The 14,710-nt window shown below is 38.7% G+C and overlaps 1 protein-coding gene across 18 annotated transcripts in view; it reads left to right on the forward strand.

Annotated features, from left to right (window-relative positions):
- Positions 1-14,710, forward strand: part of ARPP21 (cAMP regulated phosphoprotein 21) — a 207,700-nt gene that overhangs the window by 116,005 nt on the left and 76,985 nt on the right. The window lies entirely within an intron of this gene.

Here is a 14,710-nt window from a genome sequence, read left to right on the forward strand (position 1 = left end):
AGCCTGTCTGTATAAAGCTAGCAAAAGCACAATACAAAGTTCCCTGTCTGATTCAACAAAGATGCAGCCATGTGTCCCTGCCTAATAAGCATTGCTTGTTCTGCCAAGTGCTACATGTGTGTTAACCATCATGGAACCATAGTCTTCCTCTTTACCTCTAAACTACAAAACGAAGTGGAAGTAATTACAACTGGGTAATGAAGTTTTGGTATCTGATATTGGAATAGCAAAGACTCATTTGAAAATTGTGTACTTCCTGTATTCAATTAGTAGGGGGGAAAAAACGTTTATTTCACGTACATATCCAGTAGTTAGGTGACTTGCTTAAACTCAGTTGCAGAGAGTTGGTTGCTTGTTGTCTGTTTGTTTTTGTTTTTAAATGTTGTTACTTTCTCCTGTTGAAGACTAGAAGGACTACCTAATTTTGCAAGATAAAAACCTGAGGCAAATGCATTGGTATTTGTTATTTCACCGAGCCCTAAAAATCTTCCATGTGTGAAGTAATTTCAAATCATGGACAATTTATTTTAGATTATTTTCATGAGCTATCTCAGAGATACTCAGGCATCTGTAAAACAACACTTAGACATCAATGTTTTTAAAGGTTTGAATAAAGCATGAGTTAACATTCTGATTTTCAGAAGTCAAGAGCATTACAGTAGCTCGATACAAGTAACACTCAGGTGGCCAAGGCTTAGCCTCAGTGTCTGGTAATACCTGCCTCTTTGCAAGGACCATGTTTGGGTATGGATAGGAAAAAACTGGGTATGCAGCAAACCTGTGTTCATTTCAGAACTGTAAATAAAAAAATTAGTCTTCAAGAAAACACAGTTGGTCACATTGGAATGCTTCTAAGGTGTTCCTCTCTCTTTACAGTTCTCCCTTTTCCCTCATATCTGTGTCACCTCTGTAGTGCACTGACTGCTACAGATCCTTCCGCATAGAGTTGCCTTCTGGCTGACTTGATAATGTGAGAATATTGCATTAATATCTGATAGTGCCTTGCTTGTTTGTGTGGCTGTGCATCACAGAGATGGGTAGCACCAGCAGCACCATTGCAAATGCCTGCACAGTGCTTCTGGAGAGGACACTGAAGTCTTCTTCAACAGTCAAAACTTTATCTGAGTGCTGTGGCGAAGCTGTGGCTTCTTTTGTGGAGGGAATGAGCCACCAACTGGCATCTGTGTGGGCAAGCTAAACGGGCAGGATGTTGCAGGGGTGTAATGGACCAAATGACCCTTTTAGCTGGAGGTGAGGTACAGAGACAGACAAATTGGTTCTGATGCCATTCCTGTGTAGATCTTCCAAAAGTAAGCACAGGGCTTTGCTCCTCCATTGACTGAGCACACCTGTTTTGTAAGCACCACACAAACTGCAGATTTCTTCCCTTCTGCAGTGATTGGTTGTTAGGTAACTGGATTATATGAATCTCATATTGCACCATGGTGCTTCCAGTGTGTTATTTACATTATTTTGATACTGCTGTAAAATAAAGCTTTGTAGAAGTAGCTCCTTGTTTTCATGATTGGAGGAGATGGCACGTTTGTGTTTTTTTTTAAACATCCTTGGCTCTGACAGAAAATAGATTGTTACTATGCAGCTTGAATAAGGGCTGATGAGATTTTATTTTCCGCAGTGAATTTCCACATCTGAAAGAGTCCAATGTGATTTCACGTGTTCCACGTTTCAGTACTCTCAGAGGAGACAATTTTGTGTTCAGAATCAACAGCAAATACTGGGAATGTGTTGACTCTATTAATTACTTCTTGGACAGTATCCAGAATACTGGAGGATCTGGAGAGTGCCTGAAACACTGCTCAGTGTCGTTCTGCAGTGCTGTAAGCCAGGGGCTGGATAGTTTTATATGAATTTATGGAGAGGCCCCGTAGACAGATGTTCTGAAGGTTTGCATTTGGACAATAAATTACCTCTTTATGGCATATGGTTGTGAAAGTACTTTAGCTGCATACTGTGGAGAGGGAGGAATATTCTTGCCTACTCAAGAATCCATAAATTCTGCACTGGCTGTGACTTCTGTGTGTGCCTGTTTGGGAAAAGCGTGTGACTGTGCAGAGTTGCCATGTGGGCTTGAATAAGCACCGTCTGGCTTATTTCTCTGGCCGAGTGAGGGTTGGTGTCACAGCTCTGCTCACACTCGCAGGCGATGAGTTGTTCCCTGATTCCAGACAGTGAGATGGGTTTATTTGGTTCATCAGGACCTCCCATGCTCACTGCCCAGAGGTGCATGGAGGCACCAGTGTCAGGAGAATTAATGGTTTTGGAATGAACAGGCTGGTTGGGAAAAATCTGGTGCTGACGCTGTCGTAGAGGTGCTAAGGGATGGAGCAGGGCCTGTCGAACAGGGGGCTAGGGTACGAGTGGCATGGATGGAGGCATTTGATTTTTTCATCCATTGGCCATCTTAGGGCAACATATATCCATGTCTGTGTACCTGTGTCTATAAAAGTACTTGCTTTTTGTGGGTTTGACATTTTACAAAGTGCTTATTGAAGAGGTTACAGGTTGAAGGAAGGCTATGGCTTGTCTGGTCAACTGTGCTGCTTTATGAAGAGGGGAGGATGATGGTAAAAAAAAGCTCTAGGCCTTGAATCACTCTGGGTTTGCAGTCCTGGAGCCTTAGTGGACTGTCAGTGAAGTCTCTTAAAAATACAGTCAGACCGTAATTACAGTGTTGCAGTCTGAAGACTGTTTTATTCCATTTTATTCCATTTAATTGGAATGTGAAAAAGTCAGACTGTTCTTGAAACTTTTTCATTAAATGAAATTTTTAGACAGAGATGACCTCAACTACCCCAATGTTTCTTATCCTTCATAAAGCTCAGTATCTGTACTCTAGCTCTTGTTACAGAAGAGTGGATTTAAAAAACAAATTATCTTTCCATAAGATTTTTGAAATTAAGACTAGATTAAAAAAGAACAACTTTAAAAAATAAATACAATTTTTCATGGTCTCATATCTTACAATGTCTTGCCTAACTAAATTTTGCTATTTTAAAAATCTTACTCTCAGCAGTATATATGAGAAATGTTGATCAGAAAACAAGGGACGGATTTTTGTTGTTTTTGATTTTATAGTCTAAGAGCTTAATACTCCTTAAAATGAGAAGTCTGCTTTGTTCATTATGAAATTGCTCTTGTGTCACCATTGTAATGTGTATTTGCTGTCATCTGTGTCCGGCTGTCATCTATATAGAGATACACTGAAGTGTATGGGGAGCTTGAAGACAATGAAATACAGTATAAACAGAAGTTTGGAATTGAGGCATTATGTTAGGGCATCCCAAGTTGGAGCCAAAAAAATGTGAATGTGCTGCTTTCTATTCTATATACTCGTAATTCCTATGAAACAACTAGAATTCTTCAGATCTTTTTGCAGAACTGTCCATATTATTACACGTATCAATTAAATCACATTCATTTGATTATCTGTAGCTAGGTGGAGAAATGCAGGGGAAGTGTGATTGGTGTGCTTAGTAAATGAAAAGGGTTTTCTTTTGGATGAGATCATCACCCATGTGATAAGTCAGTCGGTACCATGGCCCACACATGCTTTCATTTTTGTATAAGCGTGAGTGGCAGGGCTCATCAGATTGGAGAAGGTGGAGTGCTTATGATATATAATGGTTGTATTTGGACATTTTTATACATTCTGAGGGTGTGACATACCTATTACGAGCTTTATACCAATACTCACATCTTCAATTATGACTAATTTTTTTCCCCAAGAGCTTTATGAGTTATGATCCTTGTAATATTTGGTGGTGTTCTCTGTCTTAATATAATTTTGGCCCAGTCAGAAGGTTTTTTGGTGCCTTGAAGATGCATTAAAAACTTTGGGCAATAGTAAGATGTTTCATGTGCTACAGAGGTACTTTATAATCTAGGGTTGAACAATATCAGCAGAAGGAGACATGCGGTATGGTGTGTACTTTGGATAACCTACAAGACCTTCATAGCTAGAACATATAATCTGTATTATTCTGTCTCCTCTGTGTAAGCGTGGTTTATAATCACAGATAAGAAGTTCTCATTGGGTTTCTATTGTGTATACACTGAGTGATTTTGTTGTAGGTAACATCTGTGGTAGTAGAGATGTGCTGTGTCAATTTCACCATCTTAAGATAAGAATCTTAAGTTTAGTATGGGATCCTATTCATGCCAGTAAAATGGCTTCACTGAACATGGACAATTTCAATGATGAGTAGTTTCTAGAAACTTTTTTTATCCTAGGCTGAAGTGCCAGGAAGACTTCCCTGAGATGCCAAATGTTACAGGGAAAACATGCCTTTCCCCTAGGCTGAATAAAGTATTCATGATTAATTAGTGTAAATAACTTCAATTTCTTTAAGCAGATACTTGCTGATAGGAAAGATGGTACATCTTCCACATACAATTGGTAACAGCTCTCTTTCAATTAGGTACATGGTAGTAGTTACAACTGTGTACTTGAACTTGTACATCTTTTTTTGTAAAATCGCAGTCACAGCAATTCGATGTTGGCCAGAGAGTCTGAAACACAGTTTTGGGTTTCCCTCCCTCTCCCCACTGTAATACAAAATAGTTTCTTGGCAAATGGTTTACTGTGTGGTATTGCATCTGCTTTTAAGCACCTTATGCTATCCTTGAGTATCATATAATTACACAGATGAATGATCTTGTATGACAGCAAAATAACTTTTATGAGCTACATATGATGCAGGAAAACATATATATGCCATTATTTCTGGGTTTGGTTTGTGTCTGTTGGGTTTTTTTGTTGTTTGGGATGGGGGTTTTTGTTGGTTTTTGGTTGGGTGTGGTGTGTGGTTTCTTGGGCTTTTTGTTGTTGTTTTTTTTTCTTTTTTGTTTGTGTTTTTGGGAGGGAGTCATTTGTTTGGTTTGGTTTTTGTTGGTTTTTTTTTTCGTCTTAGAGTCTTGCATTCCTTTTCTTCAAGGGGCTATGAAGTCTGCTCCATTTCTGTTTTCTGTTGCAGTTACCTCTTTCCCGTTTTCACTACAGAAAAGTTGTTGCTTTATTAGTAAGAAATCAACAGAAACTGGAGATATCTATACTTTGCCTCTCCTTTGGAATTGCTGTTGCCCAGTCAGCATTATCAGTGTCATGTTACAAACACACAGAAAAATAGAAGGGTGCCTAGTAGATCTGTGAAACTGAAATAGAAAAACTGAGTAACTTGAGGAATAATGCTGTAATTGGCTGAGACATTTTGTTCCAGTTTAAGATGAACTAATATATTACGTAACCAAGAATATGGTAAGAGCACAAATAAAACCATAACGTATAATAACAGCTATGAGTTTATGAAAGTACGTAATATATATAGTTTAACGTTTATATTGAAGTAAAAAATAATGTTCGTTTTCATGGATCTTCTTTTTAATGCAAAAATAATCTGTTTATTTCAATGTGGGATTAAACTAGGAAGGTGATTTAGAAGAAGACTATTTTTCAGTGCAGTAGTGGTTGTGTTTAGGATGCAAGAGCCCCGTGTCCTTGTGGTCATTGCTGTAATGCTTAGGTTTTGGCCTTTAGTTCCTTTCTGGCTTTCCTGCTGCAGCCAGAGCTGGAGCCCAGAGCAGGGCATCACATCCCTGCATGCTGAGCAGGGAAAGCCTTTCACATCCATGGAGGAGAGGGGAACTTCCCAAGAAATGCTTCAGAAAAGCATTAAAGGAATTACATGTTTCATGTTAAAGTTCAGGACATGTCTGCATCCAGCAGTGCCCTGAGCCACCCTGTACATTGCAGTGCCTCAGCTTTTTACTGCAGGAGAGAGCTACCTGACGTGGAGGAATTGCTGTTATTTTATCCAGTCCCATGGTGATTGGAGAAGTAACTCAGGTGTATATATGTTAAGAACTGCTAGGGATTTTAGCAGTATCTTAATATTATGTATTGTAGCAAATACTTGGCACTGTGGAGGATGGGCTGAATATGACCTTTAAGTATTGGCTTTGTTCTTACTTCAGTCTGGTGTATACTGGACACATGGATATGACTTACTTTGTAAATGAGATGTTAGGGTTAACGAACCAGTTCTAATGACTCTGATATTAAATTTTAATGTAATATAATTTACCAAAATTAAATTGTTTATAATTAAGTTGGACATGTGCTTTACAGCTGTTCTGTACTGTAATGAAATACTAGTTAAGCATTACATCGGAGGACATCTATGATATCTCTGTACTTTTGTTGTGGGATTTTTGGGTGGTTTTTTTTGTGGGTTTTTTGTTGCTGTTTTATTGGTGTTTTGGTTTGTTTGTTTGTTGTTTTGTTTGGTTTTTTTTTAAATCCTTGCAGTCACACCACTGAATAGTGTAAGTTTTGATAAACCTGGAAGGTTATCACCACCTGATGTGTGTGAGAAGATGAGAGGTTACCCAGGAAGCAAGGGCTATGGAATAGCAAGTAGGTAATTGAGTTGAGGGAAGCTCTTCCTTGCATGAGTAATGAACAGTGTCTCTACATGCTCATCCAGGCTGTAGCAGGCAAGTGCCCATTAATCAGGCTGCTCTTTGGTCATTTATACTTCTAAATCGCTGGAGGCAGATCTGGAAATCTGAAATGGCCCATGTGGTTTCCTCTGAGATAACTGTATGTCAGTAGCAGGTGAAATAATGTCTTTAAATCAGGGCGTTTCAAAAATGAGGTGCTGATATAATAGCGAGTGAATTTTAGAGGTGGTCCAGATTGGTTTTAGTAATTACCTTTTACGCTTCAGTTGCCTGCCTCATGTTTAATGTAGGAAATATGATATGATCACTAGAAATGAAAAAAAGTATTGTGAATTTTGAGAAATTTGCATCTTTATAAGCAAAGCAAGTTGCTTCTGTTAGCTGTTTCCAAGGTGGTCTTGGGAGGCTGTCACTGACAGGTTGTTAAAAACAGGTGTTCTTCAGTGATTGTTTGTGGGATAATCTCTGATGCATGAATCTTCCTTGAGGATGGGAAAGTTGTTCATGGCCTGAAGTAGAAGTAAGCACAAGAATTTATCATGTTATTAATTTGTATTCATGGAGCATTTTGAGAGGACTAATTATTAATTTATTTTTTTTAATCAGATCATTTGCTTTTGGAAAACTGTCTTCCTTTCACTGGTAGCCTTCAAATCTTGTATTTGCTTCCCTTTTGTCTTTCTTGTTAATTTTTGAACTTCCAAGATAGAAAAATGTAATTTTAAATAGATGGCAGCAGTTATGCAACACAGTAATTTTCAGCTACTTACAGAATATGCCACATCCTTAAAATCAAATATTAATGAATTCTCTAATAAACTATGCTACCTCTTACGAGCCTCTACTAGCTGGAAATAAATTGGCACTGTGCAAGATGTTCAGTCTTGATAGAGATCATGAATATCAAGTACTAAATCTAGTCCAGAGGAGTTGGGAGTGAGAGAAGCAGGTCCATCAGGTACAGAAATCATCTTGGTTTGATCACAGGAGGACAGCAGAGCATTTTAAAGCTCCTAAAATGGTCCCTGTCTGACAGAGGCCTTTACGTTTCAGCCCCATCTAGTAGAAGATTTGGTATTTCATTGTGGCCTTGGCCTGCCAGTTTCTCCCCTACATCCAGAGCTAGATTTCTGTGTTCAGACCCCAAAATACTGGGCCAAATGTTAAAGCCTGTAGTCAGTCCGACTCTCAGGGAGCCAAATATGCAATGTTTTTGCACTCATGGATTAAACCAGGATGATTTTCTGGAATTAGGCTTTAGGAAAGCTTGTGAGAGTCACGAGTTGTGTGATGATACCTCAACCTTAGATCAGGTTCTTTAAATACCACATACTCTGAAACAGCCTTCAGGATCCATCCCTTTCCCTGGTCCTCAGATGGAATCACTTAGCATGGAAGAGATTTGGGGTACATCCTCTGTGTCCATCCCACAGCCTTCAGCTTCACTTAATTTCTGTACTGAGAAGCACTAGGGCTGCCAGCCAGCCCTGCTGAAATGGTGCTGCTGGGATCCTGCCACTGAGCATCCGGATGGGATGGGTGAGAGTGACAGAATGAACCTCGCTCTGTCTCAACGAAAGACCCAGGGGGTGTTGCTTCTGTGTAGCATTACTGGCTTTCTTTCAGTCCTGCCAGACTTAATCTGCAACACTGATTAGAGGGAGAATGCCTGTCAGAATAACTTGTGACTTCTCACAGAACATATTTAGAGGCCAGATGCCATTCAGAGAAAAATGTTAAAGAATATGCAGTCTTTTACGAGGTAAAATGTAGCATTTGATATTTGAGGATTTTTTTCCCCTGTGCTACGGAGAAAGTAGCACCTTGATGGAACTGCCTTGTACAGGGTTGCTTTTTTTTTTTTTAAATGGCTTTCAGTGTGCTTTTACCATCATAACAGAAGTTCTTAGTGACTCATACCATAAAAGCAGCAATCTGATAATGAGGCATTTGCCTTCAAATGCTTGAAATGCCATATTGAGTGGTTTTAAGTATTAAGTTGTGATATGATAACTACACTGTACTTTAACAATTATCTGTATTTAAATTCCAACTCTGACTTTTTGAAACACTGTTTTAGCATCCATCAGGTCCTAAATACAGGAAACCTGTTCGAAGGCTGTAATTCTGGGGCCCCATTCTTGAAGAACAATGTTGTAAGAGAATTTAATCTAATAATTTAACCTGTAGGGCTGGAACTCTGCCTTTCATCAGTAAGTTGGAGCCTCTTGACAGTGATGATACTTGCTTCCAAGTTCTATAAATTCTTGAACTCTCAGAATATGTCCCCATGCCTCCATGATCAAAACAGTCATTTGTACTGCAGATAATAAGAGTTTTGGCTCACGAAGTAAAGCAAAGAAACCGTAATGGTTGTGTAGTTTTACTGTGGCAGTAACACAGAGCCCTAGGAGAGCCTCCAGCATAAAACCAAAAAAAGCACAGCAGGCAGATGTAGCAGATATACACAAACTAGCAAAGCAAAAAAAGCCACCATACTGTGTCACAGCATGCCCTCAAGATAGAGGCCAAGATGATGGTGGACTGAGCAGTCATTTTAATTAAAGACAAGTGCAAATAACAAGAAAACTGCTAGACCATCAGAACACCTGCATTAGAGTGCCCTAAATCTTCACAACTTCTCTGAATCCTGTCGGCAGCAGCGCTTCTCCTCTGCTCTCACCATCCTGTTGCTCTCCTGATGGCATGCTTGTACAAGAACATTTTGTCAGTAACTCATTTTGTTTCCGGATGATGATCCTGTGGGTACCCAGGGGTGGTGTTTTGCCTGTTTCTAGCCCCATTACCGTACCTCTATCTATCCCTCTGTGTTGCCATTCATTCAGGAGGGGAATATTAACATGCTGTCCCCCATTATGTACATTAAATGAATGCTGCACTGCAAATACAAAGTTCATTTTTTTAGATTCTTGCACACCACAGTGATCTCCACTTTTGAACTTGGTTGCTTATATTGTCTTCTTACAGACAGCTGCTTCATTATTACCTGTGAGCCTTTGGCAAATTACATGTGCTGCAAAACTTGCTGTATTTTTAACCACATCAGGGGCTGTATTGGAAAAGCATCTTTTCCCCGCATGGGAAGGTTGTTGCTTCTTGCCTTTTGAAAGGCATCTTGCAACAGCCTGTACACTGTCAGAAGCATATGCCTCCTAATAAAGATTTATGTGCTGTGTATATGTCAGCCCTGACAATCCCAGGCTGTTGGTGTGCTCTGCTAATGCAGAACTGTAATGTTCAAAGCTCGTGCTTGTCTTTTTCCATTTGTCCTTTTGGTGTGGTATCTGTGTTTCCTGTTTACTAGTTATTTTAGAGCTAATTAACTTATTTTAAATGAGTGCATATTTCCACCCCTTCGCCCCCTGATATTAATTTCTTGCATATAGAGGTCTATGAAACTGCTTTGGTTTGCTTCAAAATATGGCAGGTGCAAAAAAATGTCCTGTGAGTTTCTTATTCCATGTACCCTCATAGCTATTACCCCTCTACAAAAAAATATGTTTTCAAAATGTTTAATTTTGCTAATACCTGGTACTTACAATTTTGGGATTTTTTCATTGCTACTTATAGTGGTTGACTTTGAATCAAAAGCATTAAATGACCACGTAATGCGGAATTCTCCTTAAAGAGCCCATGTAAAAAAGCCTGAGGGGTCGCACTGACATAAATTGAGAGGAACTATATTGAAGTGAATGGAAGTAGCTCACATTAAAATCACCATAATGATGGTAGAAAAAAAAAAACAAAACAACAAACCTTATGATGGATGTTGCTATCAAAACCTTAATCCTGTTTTCCCTTTCTGACATGCAGAAATGTTTTGCTGCTTATTCCAGCTTTACCATTTCCAACATATAAACTTCAATGTAAGGAATGAGTCCAGAAGAATATCTTTTGTTGGAGCCTTGCTTAAGTAACGTATAAGTAACTATAAAATGAGAATAGTAAATTATAATGGCCAACTTGCAAAACAAAAAGTGCACAAATACACAGAAAAAAAACCCCAAACATCTGAATGAGGTAGTGATGGAGATTTGTTCTTCTATAGATTTGTTACTATAAATCTGACTTAGTGTTTCACAAAATGACAGCATGATTGAAGTTGGATGGGACTTCTGGAGGTCATCTTGTCTGACCTGTGCTCAAGCAGGGCCACCTAGAGCCAGTTGCTCAAGACCATGTCCAGATGGCTTTTGAATATCTCCAAGGATGGAGATTCTACTACCTCTCCAAGCAACCTCATTCACCCTTACCATGGAAGTATTCCAGGTAATGGAATGAGAAGTGAGAAACTTGACCCATGTCTAGACATGACTTTTACAATGATCTTCCAGCAAAAAAATGAGCTGCGAGAGTGGAAATGATTATTGGATGCATTTTGTAATCCATCCTTTCCTTTTTTCACTGTGAAAGAAAATGGAATAGAAAAGGGTTTCACAACATTTTGAGTGACGTGAGCAGGCTTTGCTGAAGTTCATAGTGGCTCACAGCATTTAAGGAAGCTTTCCAGGGTGAAAGGTTTGGGTGCTGCAGGACACCTACTGAAGTTGGTGCCCTGTAGGTATCCTACCTGAATAGCATGCTGCTACCTTGCTAGGCAGGATGGAGAAGAGAAGCTGTCTTGCCTGCTGAAAGGACCTACACTTTCTGGAAGCTCTGGGGGTGAGAAGGGGGCTGTGCAGATGCCTGAGAATGAGTGGCAAAGAGCACTGACTCACTCTCAGATCAAATTTCTCATAGACTTTCATAGCACCTGATCAAAAGCTTTACAGGGAATACGCTGTGTTTTGTTCTGAAATGCATTGCCAGAAAGATGAGTAACAGAGCTACCTGACAGCTTTTAGGAAATATTAAATGAGTTCATATGTGATGATGTTTTTGTGAAGTTGCATTTTTAGGGCACCAATATTCTGCTTCCATCCATACTGTCAAACAGTAGTAATTAGGATGATCAAAAGGTTATGTTAAATAGAAACAAACAAGCAAGCAAACAACTCAAACATGATGACTTTTATTTATTTATATATTTTAATTCTGTGTGATTACCTCCTCCTTCTGTGTTGGTTTCTGAGCTTTTAAGGTATAATGAGGTCTTTTTGGTGTTTTGGAGTAGTGATGTTTGAAGTTCTCAGGTGATCCACTGATTACAGATAAGGGTAATGGAAATGAAATAATGAATATTCTACATGTGGATAGCATACTTTGTAAGCCTATATTTGTGTGTCTTTCCTTGCAGACTGTTGTAAGCATGTAGATGGGTGTACTGTGTGGCCACCATATGATAGGTAGTGTATGTTGGGTTTTTTTGGTTGTGGGTTTGTGGGGTTTTTTTTGGGGTTTTTTTGGTTGTTGTTTTGTGGGTTGTTTTTTTTTGTGTTTTTTTTTTTTTTTTTTTGTTTTGTTTTTTAGAAGATCCTTAAGCAGAATACTCGAGTTAGTGATAAGGTCTTTAGAAGTACTCAATGTCTCTTCAAAAAGGCTATGCAAATCCCATTTTTTACCACTTGAAATTAAACTAAGGTGTGGTTAGAGTTTGAAGGTATACATTAGGTAACCAGTGTGGTAACAGTAAATAAGTTACTGATTTTACATGGGTTTGTGATAGTAATTGTAAAGCATACTTTGACTTGAGTAAAATCTCAATTTGTGGTAGTAGTGAAAATAAGCTTAATAAATTCAATCTTTACATGCATTATCACCATTCAGAATATTGTACAGACTTGACTATTGACAATATCATGACTAAAAAAGCTTAGAAAAGAAGTAAATGTGGTTGTTTAGGACTCACGTGATATGAAGTCACTGTATATACTGCATTACTGTAATTATATACTGTATTAGTGTACTGTATTAGTATAGTGACAGTATACTGCATCTTACTCAAAATTACATATTTTCTTCTAATTTCAAGCAGTTGATTCACCCACAAATTCATGAACTAATACAGTAGTTTTCCCCAGAAAAACCACAGTGGTTCTGCTTCCCTTTAGCACATGCATTATACAATTATCAGGGACTTTAATGCTGTGAATGTGGAACTTGCACTGACTTCCATCAGAGGATCAGACCCAAATCATTGCAGAACCAACCTCCTGGTTCCACTTCTTGGTTTTAAACTTAGTCTGCTACCTGTATCCTAATAATAATATGTTTATACAATATATGTTAAAGAATATGTAGTAAACAGTATTGACAAAAAATACCCAAGCCCCCATATGCTAGCATTGCTGGATTTCTCTCAACTGAATGTCCTCTTTTGTTTTTTGAGCATGTGAGCACTTACTCAGAGAGGTCTGTAGGCTGGTGTGCCTGAAGATACTGGTTGCTGCATTATCCCATTTCTCACTTGGACAGTCTTCCCTCAGGCTCTGCATCCTTACTAACAGAGCTGGTCACGCAGTTTTCAGCCTCAGTGGTAATGTTGACATGGAATGGCAGGGACAACTGGGAGGGAAGGCTCTTCTTATGGTACTCGTAGTATTGCAGTGCTCCGTAATACTCTGCATGCTCTCTCTCTGCCCAGACAAATTTATTTTCATGGCTGGAGATTAATCACCTGTTGGGCTTGTAGATTAATTTTATTAACAGGCACATACTGAATCATTAGTTTAGGCTTATGGCTTGATCTCACATTTTATAAATAGTAAATGAACTGAAAATTGAATTAAAAAAATGAAAATAATGCTATGAAGTATAAAAAACATGTAGTTGTTTAAATAAGGTGATAGTTGGAGGACACGTTTTACCAAATTGCTTTTTCAAGCTTTTTTTTATTTTTTTATTATGTTTTTTCCTCTGCATTTTAAAATCCCAGTTATTTATTATGCTCAGTATATAGTTTATTATATGCTCAGCAGATAGTTTACTACTATAAATTTTACACTGATAGTACAATTGAAGGAGGTTTTTTGCATGCAAGGATGTAAACCCAGAAAAATAACATTCCTCAGCAGGTCCTGTCAAAGCAGAATATTTGAGATAATGAATAATCCTTTTCGGTTGTGTAGGCACAGTGCTTCTTAATGGGAACAAACGCAGAACAGCCCACCATGCAATCCATTAGCTAGGTTTTGTGGCCATTTTGTTTATGAGCAAACATCACTAATGACCCATTAGTTTTTTTGGAAAACTATGCAGAGAGCCCTGCTCCTCCGGGCTTGCAACAAGAGGCTAGTAAAGCATCCAGCAAGTTTGATGACTTTTACCTGTTGGGCCCTATATCTGCTAATGCTAGCATCTGTTGAATGATAGAGAAAGATTTCTTGAACTCTCAAAATCTGTGGAAATGAGGCTGGTATGTTTTGTCACTTTGTCAGAAAAATTGTGAGCAGAATTTGGAGTCCTTCATACAGAAAGTGAGGCAGGAGGGCTGCCATCTCATAATATTGTACTTCTGACAGTTCATTACAAATATTTCCTGCAAATGTGACAATGAATTGTAATGGACTATAATTATGGCATGAATGTGTGCTGTATTTTGATATTAAATCCATTCCTAATGAGTTACGTGTAAATCTGAATGCTGTAACATCAAAATGGTGGCTGATTTACACATCTGGTTTAGTTTTCCATTCTGAGATAAGATGAAGCTGAGATTTTTATTTTGAACATTACAGTGGACTTCATAAATACTTTTTTTTTTTTGAGTCACTGACTTCTGTAAATTCTACCTTTAGACATCTTCACAACTGGTCCATCACTGTCAGTGGAAGTTTTGTGTCTTGTTGGCGTAGGTCTCTGTGTAGACATGAGCATCCCTTACCTGTACTGCTGTTAGGGTCTCAGAGCAGAGCATGAGGTTTGTGTTCCCTGGTAGACACCTCAGGGTGTGATGTGGCTTATTTCTGCTCTTATAAACTGGCTTGTGAGTTTGCAGCACCCTGGAGTTTGGGTGACAGCAGCGTGTGAATCCCAGCTTAGTTTTCCAGCTCACCCTATTTGCATCAACAGGGCTTAAAACATGGGTTTCGTTAAGGGAGTGGTACAGGCTGGAGCATTATTGATTGACAGCGACCAAGCTTGGTGACATGAGATGCTTCTTAAAATATGCTTTTTTGTTCAAGGTCAAGCTTTTAACCAGTGGGGTTTGGCTTTTATAAATAAATAAATTGTTGGATTTCCATCAGTGAACTCATTGATACTCTATGATTGTTCTACAGTATTTTCCCATTTCATGGTGATAATACTTTAAGCAAAACACCATCAGTCC

This window comes from Apus apus, chromosome 2, assembly GCF_020740795.1.
Source record: "Apus apus isolate bApuApu2 chromosome 2, bApuApu2.pri.cur, whole genome shotgun sequence".
Taxonomy (NCBI): domain Eukaryota; kingdom Metazoa; phylum Chordata; class Aves; order Apodiformes; family Apodidae; genus Apus; species Apus apus.